Raw genomic sequence first — 14570 nt, forward strand, 5'->3', positions numbered from 1 at the left:
CAGTTGAAGACCTGTTTGTCAAAGAGGTGTTGACTCCAGAAAAGCATGTTGTCCACACTCCTTTGTGAAAATAAGAGTCTTGAAAAAATGTTTGAGTCATTATGTTAAAGTGCATGGCTTTGTGCTTTCTCACTGTGGAACAGTCTGATCACAGGGCAGGCTTTACGTCAAAAGCTTTCGATGTTTGTTGGTGTTATTCAAGACTAACCTGTGTATTGTCATACTCATCTGACCCCACCCCTGTTTTTTGTTTTTTGTTTTTTGTTTTTTGTTTTTGTTTTTGTTTTTGTTTTTGTTTTTGTTTTTTTTTTGGGGGGGGGGGGAATGTTGTTTAGACTAGCGGCAACCAAGAATGAGCAATATAAGAAGATTTCATATATTGGTAGCCAATATCTCTCCCCTTTCCTATCCCCCTCCTGCCTTTCTCATTTGTTCATCATGCTAAGGGAACTCACAAGGTGTCCAGTCTTTGTCGGTATGTTTTCTGTCTTTGGAATGAAAAGGCCATAAAGACAAGGAGTGACAATCACAGAGTAGATGGAGAGATTTCTTTCATATGTTCATTTTTGCAGCACACTTAGACGTATCTGTCTTTTTGAAAACCCCTGCATAAGTGGAGGCATACATGCCTTGCTGCCAAGAGTCATTAGTGTGAGAGAAGTTTTTATGTATATCTTTCGATAACACGCTGATTATTATTTGTGATAAAGTGTAAATGATGTCATAGTATGCATTTTCAGCAGGATATCATTTTAACTTGAGTACTAGAAAACTTTTCAAATTATGTATAGTATGTATGTTTGGTACCGTTTTGGGTATGAAGAATGTTTTCTATAGCTGTCCACGAGTATAATTTCTTTTGCGCAAGAAAATGTGTAATGCTTTATAATATGTGGTGTAAAACATCAGTTTGTTTGTTTGTTAAAGCATTTGACACTGTCATAATGTTATATTATAAGCTTGTACAAGTGGGATGGGCTCATATCCACTGGTTGCCTCCTTATGCAATAGAAAGAATTTTTATCTTGCTGTATTCTCTGATGCATCTTGGCCATTTAACAATAACAAAACAAGTCCCCCCTTGGAACCTCGCGGGAATGTCTCACCCAAACTTCAGAGAAAATGCAGAGCATTTATCGAAGTAGCGGATGGAATAACAGCAAAGTGAAACTGTGGGACTCTACCATTTGCTTTGATGCCACGTTGGTAATTTGCAGCAAGGAGAAACTTTCTCTGACCCACTATTTCAGCCAACACTTGTATCTGAAACTTCCCTGCAAATATTATAAAATGCAAATCTTAATTCTACCCAGAAGTTATTTTTGTATTTATGTAGGGTGATATGTCCCACAGCTGCTTTTAAAATCAAGCACTTTCACATAGACTTTCATAAATAATAAACATGGAACACCCTTCCAGAGAAGGGTGCCAAGCAGCAAATTTTGTGGAAACAGCATCAAAGTCAGCGGAGTTTGAATGCATTGGTGCTTTTTATGATAATAGAGTACATTCTTTTGCAGGTGCTGTCACGAAGTAGTTATATTTCTCTTTAATCTGAGCTTAACCCAGAATCCTCACTTTGAAATGTGTGAGTGTGTTGTAATAAGATCTATTTTATATCCAGTTCATACCAGAAGTACTTATGCATTGACAATGTAAAAATGAGACAGCCACACATAAATCCATGAATTTTTTACAACTGTAGACTTTTTGTATGTTTAGCCTCGCATAGAAGTCATCAGTATATAGCAATGACTTCTGGGAAGGAAAGAGAGTTTTATATTTCATGCAAGGTAGAGGTGTCAAAAACAGGTGTCAGGTGGCCGTGTAAGTGAAACAAAGTTGCTCAGGTGCCTCCTCCCTGCCCCACCCCCCCCCCTTCCAAACTCATTTTCCAGCCACCTTGATTGATAGAAACACTGTGATCTTAGATTGTATGTCTTTACTGGTCATGTGGATCAGTAAGATATCGGCACTGGATGTAATGCGCCATGCAGAGTGGATTCCTGGGGGCATTTCATCATTCAAATGTTTGGTCAGATATTTTTTCTGACAAATTTGCTGTCAGCCAATCAGATGCAAGTATTTCTGTAGCTTATGACAGTTTGTCAGGAAAAGTTATCTCACAAAACACTTGATGAAATGCCCCCCCAGATACATCGTCACCCACCCACTCCTAAGTGCCCCCCCCCCCCCCCCCCCCCCCCCCCCCCCCCCCCGTAAAGGGGATTGCCCCCTCCCCTACATGTTGTAGAGTGTGCACACTGCAATCTGCGGGTAGTCTATGTGAGGTGCAGTGCAGTTGTGATTAGAGCGTGCAAAGTGCCTTTCCAACTGGCAGAGGGGTTGCAGGAGGCATTCATATGAAGAATTCCAAGGAAACAAAAGGTAGTAGATTGTGTTTGTTACACTTTTACAGACATGTTCTGCCAATGATTGTGATACTTTACCTAATTGTGTAAAGAGCAAATTAAGACTCTGTGCTGTTACTATACGATGAGAAGGGGGGATGTCAATGTTAGGATGCAATCGATGAATGTTTGTGCTCATAATTCTTAAGCAATAAGGTAGTGAGAGATGTTGCCTTGAGTGAATATTGCTTTATTGATAGTATAAGCCTTTTTTGTACATTTTTTCCTACTAGGGGATGTCGATGGAGGGAAGTGTGGGGGTTAATATGACAAGATGACGACACAAAATGCTTGGCTATCTGTTGGGTTTGTGGAGGAAAGAAGTTGTTAAGACTCTCTCATACAGCACTACATGTAGTATCTCCACAGCTTTGTGTAGTGTTAAAGATTGCACACAAATTACACTTGTATAGAAACATGGTGATGATTTTTTATGCCTCCGCCACGAAGTGGTGCCGGAGGCATTATGTTTTCGGGTTGTCCGTCCGTCCGTCCGTCCGTCTGTCCTGCCGTCCGTCCGTCCTTCCGTCCGTCCGTAATGAATTTTGTGGACAGGGTAACTACCAAAACCTTTTGAGGTATCCTCATGAAACTTGGCATGTATGTGTATTAGGGGGTGAAGTTGTGCCTATCAACTTTTGGGTGCACATGCTCAAGGTCAAAGGTCAAAAGGTCAAGGTCAAATGATTAAAATTTCACTATTTCCCCCATATCTATGCAATGCCTAAAGATATTTTCTTGAAACTTAGTGTATACATGTATTACCCAATTAAGATTCTCTGGTGAAAGTTTGGGGTCATGAGGTCAAAAGGTCAAAGGTCAAAAGGTCAAGTAAAGTGTTAAAATTTTACTTTTTTCTCTGTATCTTGGAAATTGTTCAAGGTATCTTCATGAAACATAGTATATGCATGTACTGACTGGCAGTGGTTATCTAGGGAATTCAGGGTTCATTGGGTAAAAGGTCAGGGGTCAAAGGTCAAGGCAATACTTCAAAATTTTACTATTTTCCTTATATTTATGCAATGCCAGCAGGATTATTTTGTTTAACTTGATGTATGCATGTATAACCCAATAGAAATTATCTGGGATTTTTTTTTTTGCCAAGAAGGTCAAAGGTCAAAAGGTCAAAGTGAAAGTGCTGAACTTACTTCTTTCTCCATATCTCGGAAGTGGCTCAAGTTATCTTGAAACTTAATACATATTTATGTATGTTCTGCCTGACAGTGATTCTCTTATAAATCAAAGGCCAGATGAAAATGATAACAATTTACTGTTCAATACAGAAATGGCACTTTTTCTCCATACCTTGAAAATTACTCGGTGCATAAACTTATGAAAGGGTCAAAGTCAAGTTAAAGTTCTTAAATCCCCAAATACATGCTCTCCTCCAATTCATCCAATTAAACATACACGTGTAGGTCAAGGAAGGTAAACATTCAATACATTTGTGACAAACATGTCATTTTGATATTTTGCCAATTTTGTGAAAATGTAATCACACATTGTCCACATGTACTATAGACCCATTAGGAGAATCATGCATTATGGCGGAGGCATACCAGTCGCCATAGCGACATTTCTAGTTTTTTTTAAATTGGAGGATGGTTGGGATATTGATCATCATGCTTTTATGATGGAGGAATGTTTCAACATGGAAAGGGAATTCACATTTTCAAACACGATATGCTTGAAACATATGTTTGACTTCCACAACCACTAGAGTGCATTTCCAAGCGATGAGAAATACAGAATGAGGAGCTTATAGTATTAGCTGGGGGCTGTTGCACTTAGCTCTAAAGTCAATCCTAAGTTCAATTCAACTGATCTTGCAGACAATCTTGGGATCAGTCAGTCTTCAGAAGTTAGGAACTGTTTCACTAATCCATTTGGCAGGGCTCAACACTAACGGTGGCCCGGTGGTCCCGGGCCACCAAAAATGCACGTCGGGCCACCAAAATTTCAGAAATGAAGAATTTGGTGGCCTGATCGGGCCACCAAAAAAGGTCGTATGTTTGCCTTTGGGCCACCAAAAATAAAAGTTAGTGTGGAGCCCTGTATTTGGGAACAATTTTTTTTTGTGCCCACGTTGACTCATTCTAGAATACATTGTAAATGTCTATGTATCCTCAACTAGGTCTGGGCCCCGTTTTATCAAAAGATAAAATCAATTTTAAATTTCCTTACGACACAGGCTGCCATAGACTTACAGTTGAAATCAGCTATATAATCAATTTTAACTCTTCATAAAACAGGGCCCTGATCTGAATCTATCCTAACTTTTGGTTCATTGCTTGGCTCGATATATGTAGCTCCCATGTTAATAGTGAAACAGGGCCCAGGTGTCCTTTCATCTAACTTTTTTTTTTGTCGAACAATGTCCTAGGCCGTGTTACTCACTAAAGCTGCCTCAGATTAAAACACACCAGTGGACACTCATTGTACATTGCAAGGTTGTATAGTGCTTGGCAGCGACCTTTCTAATGTCTAAAAGCTGATGCAGAAAGTGTTGTAAGGAGTATGCAGTATGGGATTTGACATTCATCTTCACTTTCAAAATTTATGTTTACATATATGCTTTTAAACTATTGAACATAACTTGTTATGTGTACTGAAAAAAGCAACAACACTTTTTACACTGTCTAACCAGAGCTCACATTGTATATTATTACCCCACCTCATTCCCCCCCCCCCCCCCAATGAAAATTCAAATTGTATTTAAATGCTGCTTCTCCTAAGAAAGTGTACTCCAGTCATGATTCATATTACATCTTCTCAGTTACAAGTGTGATGCTGTGACCTATCAGATTCCTCTATCTTTATTAAATTACAGTTTTTGTTTACATTACCTATACATGCATACATTGTATATTTACTCTAATCATTAATATAATTGCATATTCTTGCATATACAACTTCCTGATCTATAGGATTCTGCTTATTCTTTTTGTGACCTGTACCTAACGTGTGGTTACCACTTTGCTCTTGATATCCTCCTAATGCAAATGTCATGATGTGGCAGTGATATTGTTGTCACGGAGGTAACTTGCATGGACGATGTTAAAACATCCTGGGGTCCGTTTCATGAGAGTCTTATGAGAGACTCACTAATATGAGAGACTTCATTAAATGGACTTTATTTCTCTTTGAAAGTCTCTCATAGCTACATATGAGCGACCTTGGCCATTCTGAGATTTATGTAAAGACTTTTACGTGATGACTTCATGAAATGGACCCCTGGTCATTGGAAATCCAGAAAAACAGAAAATGTTGCTGTCTACTTGGTGTCAAAGTCCTCAAAGTGGTGCTGGTGATGAAATACATGGAAATTTGCTTTCATATGAACTCGAGGTCCAATGGAGAGGCCTCCACGCTACGTCCCAGCCATATGTGATCAACAGTACTATCCATCCGTAATTCTATTATATTTGCATGTATAGTGTAATGTACATAGCTGATTTCATATTGTGCAGATGACAGGGGGTGACAATGGATTTATATTGTTCCGTTCACTTGTGACATTATCTTTGATAAAATATACGAGTTATGAACGCTTTAGTCAAAGTACTCAGCAGAGGCCAAGGAGGCCATGCAAATGTCAGTACATCTTCTCCACACTTTTTTTGTTTTGTTTTATCCCCCCAAATTCAGTATTGATATTGCTTATGCACTTCTATTACAAAGCATAATATATATCTGAATATATCCTACCTCTCAAAAATGTCCTCATCTTTTCCTCTAGATTCTCCCAAGATCTACTAGCCATCAAGGTGTGAAGTGGGTTGATTGTTGAAAAAAAAATTGAAGTAGAAATCTTGACGTTTGCAAGATTTGAGTATCTCTTATTTTTTGTATAGTATTTCCTTACACATGATTACTGAATAAATGCAGTAGTACAATGTAGTAAGTGGGGTAATGAATTCAAAATACTGCAATTCATGGCAAAGGTTGAAATGACATGTTGTTTTTATACATTTTGTCCAGAGAAGAAGAAAAGTGATTTTGAAATGACATATTGCTTTTATACATTCTGTCCAGAGAAGAATAAAAGTGATTTTCATTCTCCAAAATTCTTTGGCAGTACTTAATTTAGAATACAATGTCTTGGTGTAAAGTGGTTCCATGCTCAGGCATTATTATTAATTTTTCATGTTTTATTTATTTATTTATTTTTTTATTTTTTTTTTTTGAGGGGGGGATCTAACAGGATTTGACGTTGCTTGAAGTATGAGTATTCATTTGTGATACACAAGATGTACAAGTCACAATTGTTTTTTTCTCAATGAATCAAGTGTAGAATTGGTCTCGTCAGAAACCTACCTACCTTTTTTGTCATTAAATAGTCATATTACATGGATTTATTTTTTTTTAGTCCTATTTTCAAATTCTCAGAAATGTTGACAATTTCTTCTTCTTTTTTTAGTTAAGTCGTGGACTACCCACTTGGTTTGAATACGATGAAGGTGAAAACTACACCAGCGTGTACTTTGTGATCAACTCTCATATACGTTTCTTTCTGAGGCTTGCATGACTTACTTACGATCTATGCAAGTCCACCCCACCCTTACAGAGTCACAATTTCAACCCAAAGAATTCAACAGATTACCCCCCTGATATTGGGGTAAACATTGATGAGTGAGAGCACATCATGAGATTGGCTCATCACTAACACTGCTTTGGAGAAAGAAGAATGCACTTAGTGGGCAAGATACACAGCCTAAACATCGAATGCACGCATAAACACTTCTGTGGTGGAGTTATTTTCCTGAAACAAGTTTCCAGGTCAGTGTTACAGAGACTTAGCAGTGGATTCCTTGACTCTTTTGTTTTAGTCTTCAGCAGTGTTTCTTGCCCTTAGTAGATTGTTCAAGCCTTAGATGCAGCCTTTAATGAACATTTTTTTTTGTGTTTTTTTTCACAGAATTAATAATGTGAGATTTGTGTACAACATTTTGAAAATGTGATTTAACAGCAATACCAAGCTACACAGTTGAGAGCATAGCATGTATTCACAATTGTTTGAAACCCATATCTCAGCGTTATTCAGTTATCAAAATCTGCTTAACCGTTTTGTATGCTAACATTTTTTTCTTTTTTTCTTTTTTTTTTTTCTATCACCACTTTCATCCAGGCATCCGTTTGCAGTGATTGGGTGCTAGGGCTTTTCTGTATAATAAATGTTAGGAGACCCAAACTTTGACACACTTCTTATGTCCCTTTATGGCCAACTATCTTCATGAATCCATTTCCATGGTTATGAAGTGATAAAAGTGACCCCATTGAAAAGCAGAAAGATAAGAAAAAAGATCCAAGCGATGTAGTCGAATGTGATGTAGTAGAATGTAGGTCCTACAGAGTTTTACACACAGACACTTAAAGATTACCAATAAAGATTGCTAAAAATGTGTTTGTTCCCAATTCAAGTGATATACATCGTCCAGGATATCTGTGCAGCAGAACTGGAGAGTAAGAGCACTATTATATTGACTATCAAACAAGAATTCCAATTTCCGCAAGATATATATCAGGTGCCAATGGCATTTTCTTGACATTGTATGATTTTATGTTATTTGCACAACTCTGAGTGAACGAATGAGGAGTTTGTTGAGATGCTGTTTATTCTTGAAGAGCTCTCTACTTCATGTTCCATAATGTATTCTGATCAAATGGAATATGACATTGTACGTGTTTTCTTATCTCATTTGTGTAAAGCTCGCGTGATTGCTAAAGATTTGCTTTGTTTTAGGTCCATCATTTTACCGAGTTGCTTTGCATAGCTATAAAGTTTGTACACATGGATGAAACTATGGGATTTTGGTTCCTTTCACCAGAGGATAAAAAGAGAGTATATATTTATATATTTGCTGTAGAATATTGTGATGTATCAGTGTGATGGTCTACGGAAATAGAAAGTTTTGGAAATTTCTGTACCAATAAAACAACTTTGATTGAGATAAATTTTAAAAGACTTTTTTTTGTCTGTGTGTGTGTAGTTGTTGTTGTTTTTTTTTTTCATGTTTATGTGCATGTATTTCACTTTCTTTCCTCCTTCCAGGTCTGTAGGCCTGCATTCTCACGTGCCCGATCATAATTAATTGTGCAATTGAAAACAAAACAAAACATAAATATATACAAATTCCAACACTTTCATGGATAACCAAATATCTTTTATGATCGAATAACAAGAAGAATTAATGTGTTTTATGAGTACAGATGCAACCCCACTGAAAAAAAAAAAAGACAACAGTATGTGTCTTACACAAACATGCTTCCTAGATTACTGAATTACGTATGTGAATCAGATGACTATGATATTGAAACTGGCATTAAGGCACTTGGAAAAACAATAAGAAATGCATGTGCAACAATACTTCTGACATTTCATAAATACGATGGACTAATGTCTTCAGTAAAACACCCGCCCGTTTGGCTTAAATCTTTCATGATTTCTTTTCCTTGATTGAAATATGAAATCTACCACACGAATCACGCCATCTATAACAGTAAACTCTTTAAACTGCCCGTTTTAGTAGTAGTAGTAGTAGTAGTAGTAGTTGTAGTAGTAGTAGTAGTAGTAATAGTAGTAGTTGTAGTAGTAGTAGTACATGTAGTAGTAGTAGTAGTAGTAGTAGTAGTAGTAGTAGTAGTAGTACACTCAGCAAAAAAGAAAGTAAACACTTTTTCAAGTTTTTTTTTCTCATAGACTGTCTGGCTAAAAATGGTGTTTTATATACCATCTTAAAGGTAATCAAAATTAGCTATCAACCTCGTAGGTCAATGAAAAGGTTAACTTTACGCATGAGTAAACACATTCGTTTTTCTCTTCCAAGGCACAAAAGTAAAAATTGCAAAATGGACAAGTTGTTATTCAAGCGTATTTGCTCTTCCATGTGATAATGAGAACAAAAGACAAATTGCAACACAATAGAAATGCAAATAAAATTGCAAAAATCAACCTATGATCTCTATAATGTCTTTGTAACCCTCCAAAGATAAAGAAAGGCAAAAATAATGGAGGAAAATGAACAATCTTCTGTCAAATCCAAAATTAAATGACATAAGAGAAGAAAAATTATGGTAACAAAGAAAGTTAAATTTGAAACGTTATTCCAAATTAAGAAAATTTGAATAATATTTGGTTCTTGAATTTGTCTCATGCTTTCTGAAATTCCTTAATTGAAAGGTAAAATGAAGAAATTCTGTCGATTTTATCACCTTTACGGCTTTCTCCCTATGTCATTTAAAGTTTAAATTGATGGAAAGTGCTTATGTTCCACCCGGTTCAGTTTCCCCACCATGTTTTTGTTTTGAATATAAAGGCAAACAAGGGAACGGAAACTTATTTCTGCTGTTTCATTCATGTCTCTCATTGCGTTAAGTTGGTCTTTTGTTATCATTGCTATCTTGGAGGGCATTTGCAAATGAATTTCAATATGTCCAATTCTGCAATTTTTACTTTTCTGCCTTTGAGGACAAAAACGAATGTGTTCACTCATGCGTAAAATTTCCCTTTGTTTAAACCTACCAGGTTGACAGCCAATTAAATAATCTTTGATATGGTATATGACACATTGATTTTTATCAAAGCCTTCTATGAAAAATATTAACTGGAAAAAGTGTTTACTTTCTTTTTTTGCTGAGTGTATTTAGATTCACCTAAATCCAAAACTATACATACATGTACCGCACATGCAACGAAAGAAGAACAAAGTTATGATGGAATTGATAATTACCTGGTTTGAAAAAACAAAAACAAAACAAAAACAAAAACACGAAACAAAAACAAACAAAACAATTTCCAAATAAGTAGATCTCAAGATAATTCATTCATCGCCTACAACTTGTTTTGTGTCAAATAACACGAATTCACAAGGGAAGGAAGAAGAATAGTGCCAATGGTATACAGACCTTATATCCTTATCAATTGCGATTTCTACAGTTTGTTAAAGAAACATTATAGCCAAACTTACATCTGTTAGAATTAGCGATACATGTATATTTGTTTAGATTTCCTAATTTGCTTTAGAGTATATATCACAACACAACGTACGCGCTATTTGCCTTTGTTGAGACTCGATACATTTTTACATATACAATGGGCATCTTCCGGGATTTCCGGGGTGATTAACCACGATATACTTCTCTCGAAATAATCCCATGGCGACATAGATACGTGGAAAAGCCTTGTAGAAGTAGTGGTTTACGAGTTATCCAACTTATTCTAATTTTTATTCATTGATTATTTTGATTCATTGCATGCATTTTCTGAGGTATGCAATTGCTGCTGCTTCCTAATCTACTTGATACCACCATCGCGGGCAATATTAGCCTACAAGCTGAAATTATATCGGTTAGCAGCTGCTTGCGACAGGTCTTATGCAAACTCGCGTGATACTCATCTCGGGGGTTTATCTTTTTTTTAATGGAAAGTGTCCCTACAAGGCACGAGCCAGATAACAAAATAAAGAGAGAATGAGAAAGAGAGAAAGACAGAGACGGAGAAAAATAGAGTAGGGGAGATGGAGAGAGTGAAATGATAATGAACGAGGAGATGGAGCTGTTCACACGCCTGTTATAAACTCACAATATGTATTCCAGGTATTCCAACTTTACACCCCTTGTTATCTTTCGTTTTAGAAAGGGGGTGGGATGAAGAAAGCAAAGTTATTATGAGTCAGGAGATGGAGTTGTTCACACATGCAAATAATACTCGCATTTCATTTTCAAGTCAATTATACACTTTTTTTATCTTTCCGATTATTTGATTCGATTAATTGTTGTTCTACATAATATCACACATGCATATAACAATACAGTCGATGGGCAGTACAGGATATAACGTCGTAACCAAGAGATACGACCATAATTAGAATCATAGAATGTGAGGTACCTATTAAAAAGCAAAGTTTGTATTGAACAGGTCCCTATAAAAATGAGAATGCTATAGAGTCTTGTGAAACAAACACCATGCAACTATGAGGACGTTGGAAGGAAGGAGGGGGACGTATAGGGGAAAAGAGAGCAAGAAGATAGAACGAATCAAAATAAGAAAATATAACATTATAACGAGAATATATTACATCATGTATGGAGATAGCCACGTATAATGCGCATACCAAGATTCCTCGTTACCCTAGCAACGTATGTTTTAGTGACTTCAGAAAATAATTCTTCCGGAATCTAATTACTCTCAAAACCAATGGCCATGACGGTTGTCCCCTTTCTCTTTCTTGAACAGTAAATGCTGTGCAATCCTGTCTTTATTGATAATACGATGTCAGAACAGTTTGCCACATTTTACAATCCTTATTGAAATAATTTTTTGGTACAAAATTGCACTTTGTTGAATTATGTCATTCGATATCGCTAAGTCTCACTCTGATCAGAATGACTATATTGATGTTCGAGATGCAGAAATGAATCGGCAACCAGATTTCCTAGTCGCTGCCACATACAGTACCGAATCAAATTGGAGAAGTTAGGAAGGGTGTGGCTGGCAAAAATGAGTGAAAACCCAGAAAAATAGAGCCGAAAAAAAAAATTACAAAGAAATTATCTTCATTAATGTTTTTCTTTTGTACAGGTTAGAGTGTATTCCTGTGTCCAGATTTGTAATATCTTCTTCTTTTTCACCGATAGGCTGTCGAAGATGACGTCACTCTTAGAGATAAAAATATTCTTTGCAAAAGAGCACGCTTTTCTCCCTTTTCCCTCACATAGCCTGTGCGCGCGCAAGGACAGACAATAAGTAAACAGATAAATTATGGTTAACGTCGTGATGGTGGGATGTAGAAAGCATTCTTTACCACTCGTCATGGTCAGAATATCATTTTCACCTCTCGTCTCTGTCAGAGTCAGTAGATGTTTAAAGCTCTTTCTATCAGAGCCTTTGACTCTGCTACAGCACGAGGTTGGTAAAATTTCAGGCAACGTCTCGGGTATGTATACAGTTCAACGATTTATCTTTTGACGTAGTCTTTCAAACCTATAGAATCTGTAATTGTTACGAGGACGACATGGTGGTAAGTTGCAATGCTAAGTTTTGCAATATCGTTTGTCCGTCTTGGTACATAGTAAATATTTGGGTATATGTGAGCGCGCATGTATACAGTATGGAATAATTTGTGTTATCCATCCACATAATTATATATGCGTTTCTGTAATGAGTGTTTTTTTTTTTTTCTGTCACCACGTAAAAATCCATGGCTGATGTCTGTTTGTTCGAACTTGCGTGAGTCCTACAAAGTCTGACTGTTAGATCATGACACTTTGCGTCATATGTGGTGGGAACGACAAGTAATATGGTCCGTCTTTTGGATAATTATTGTTTCTGCTCCTTTTTATTGACCGCTGTTGATATTGGAGAGTCAATCTATGACCGATAGACAAGCTTGACTGTACATTGAGTAAATTAAAACAACAAATAAGATATGATAATTGTTATATATCATACTGAAAGGCTATATAGGAGAGTTGAATGTTATTGAGTCATTTCACATGGCAGCCTGTATTATGGCGACCTTTAAGAGGCTCAAAAAAAAAAGCGCTTCTCCGTCACGTGACCGAGATCTTGCCTGCACAGAAACTATACCATTTCTGTGTGTCCTTTGTTTTCATCAATTGCAAAGAATGGCATTTCTTGAAGTTTTTTTTTTCTTTGATCAAACCACCCTATAGATGAGCAACATAAAAGGATGAAAATGGACAGAAATGTTTAAGCCATAATTCATAGTGAACATGACATGGCTTGTTATTTTTTGAGGGAGGAGGGCCTTTGGCTTTGACAATGATTGCGATGCGTTTTATTTGATTTATGCGTTAATTTCTTACTTTGCATTTGCTTTGTATACTTTGTATAATACATTGTCTTTATCTATGTAGATAAATTGCATGTATGTATTTGATATGTACTGGACCCCTTTGAAAATCATCGTCTGCTGACAGGGCGTCCAACCGGCAAGTGGAACAAGACTTCATATCATAGCATATATCATAATTATCTTAGGTGATTGTGAAATCTCAACCGTAGTATTTTGTTTACACTCAGATCCTGCAGGTTTTTCTGACTTTGCGAAAAGATCATTCCGCGGGCATAAGGTAGGTTTGAAATAACAGTAGCGAAAGACTTTCTTCCCATATGAGAATGTGGAATTACGAACATTTCGCGCATAATGTAATAAGTGTTAAACAGTGGAGGGACGTCATGTGCATTGGTTAAGGCAGCCGTTTCGAGATGCAGTTGAACGCAATTGTGGATTTTAAAAAATGCATGAAGTGGTCCTTCAAGTATATTGCTGAAATTTAGATTTTAAATTTCCCGATCTTTTTTCAGGAGCGATCATGCGATGTAAATCGTGCATCACTTTGGATGCAATTTCCTTCAAATAATATGTCTCAGAGAGAGATATGCCTAATACTGCGTCAACATCATGCCCACAGTAGGTCCAACTCTAATCATAATAAGCGGCATTGATCTCAACTACAGAGTGTGTAGGCTTAAAGTAGTGTGTGGAGGGTGGGGTGGGTTTTTCTCCTCCAATATGCAGATTACTCATAATACTTACTGTATTTTGTTGTAGTTTAGCAAAGAATCATGCGCCCAGAAGTAAACCACCTGTCGGTGCGACTCCTCACCAGAGCTATGGTGACGCTGGTCCTTGTGAGCTTGCGGCGTTGTCCTGGAAACCTCGTTCGGGCATCACCGTCCACCGCTGATGAGGAAGACTTTGAGAGGACAGGAGTTACCAGCACTGATACCATGACGACCAATAACCAAGCCGTAATGTTGGGTACTGTGTTCCAGAGTGAGAACCAGAGCTCGTTTCTCCTGTCCACTCAGACTCAGTTTACGTCCAATGAGAGTGATGTATTGAGCTCCACGAGTCTGTTCCCTCCAGGTAAATATTTCTTGGGCAATTACCATTTGTGAGCCAAGCATATATATATTTTTTTTTTCAGCAGTCTCTTTAAGTTTTCAACAGTCTTCTGAGCATGGCTGAAGGAATCAAAACTGCTTCGACGAATTTGCAACAATGTGTTATATTTACTCTGCGTGTCTTCTTCACTATAATCACTGTTCTTCCAGAGGGCAAGCAATGTAATAGTACAATTCAGGCAATTTAGTTATTGTGTTAGAAACAGCACACTCCAGATGCTAATTCA

The sequence above is a fragment of the Diadema antillarum genome, unplaced genomic scaffold, assembly GCF_040938485.1.
Source record: "Diadema antillarum isolate AM-2024a unplaced genomic scaffold, OU_Dant_1.0 seq00000886_RagTag, whole genome shotgun sequence".
Lineage (NCBI taxonomy): Eukaryota > Metazoa > Echinodermata > Echinoidea > Diadematoida > Diadematidae > Diadema > Diadema antillarum.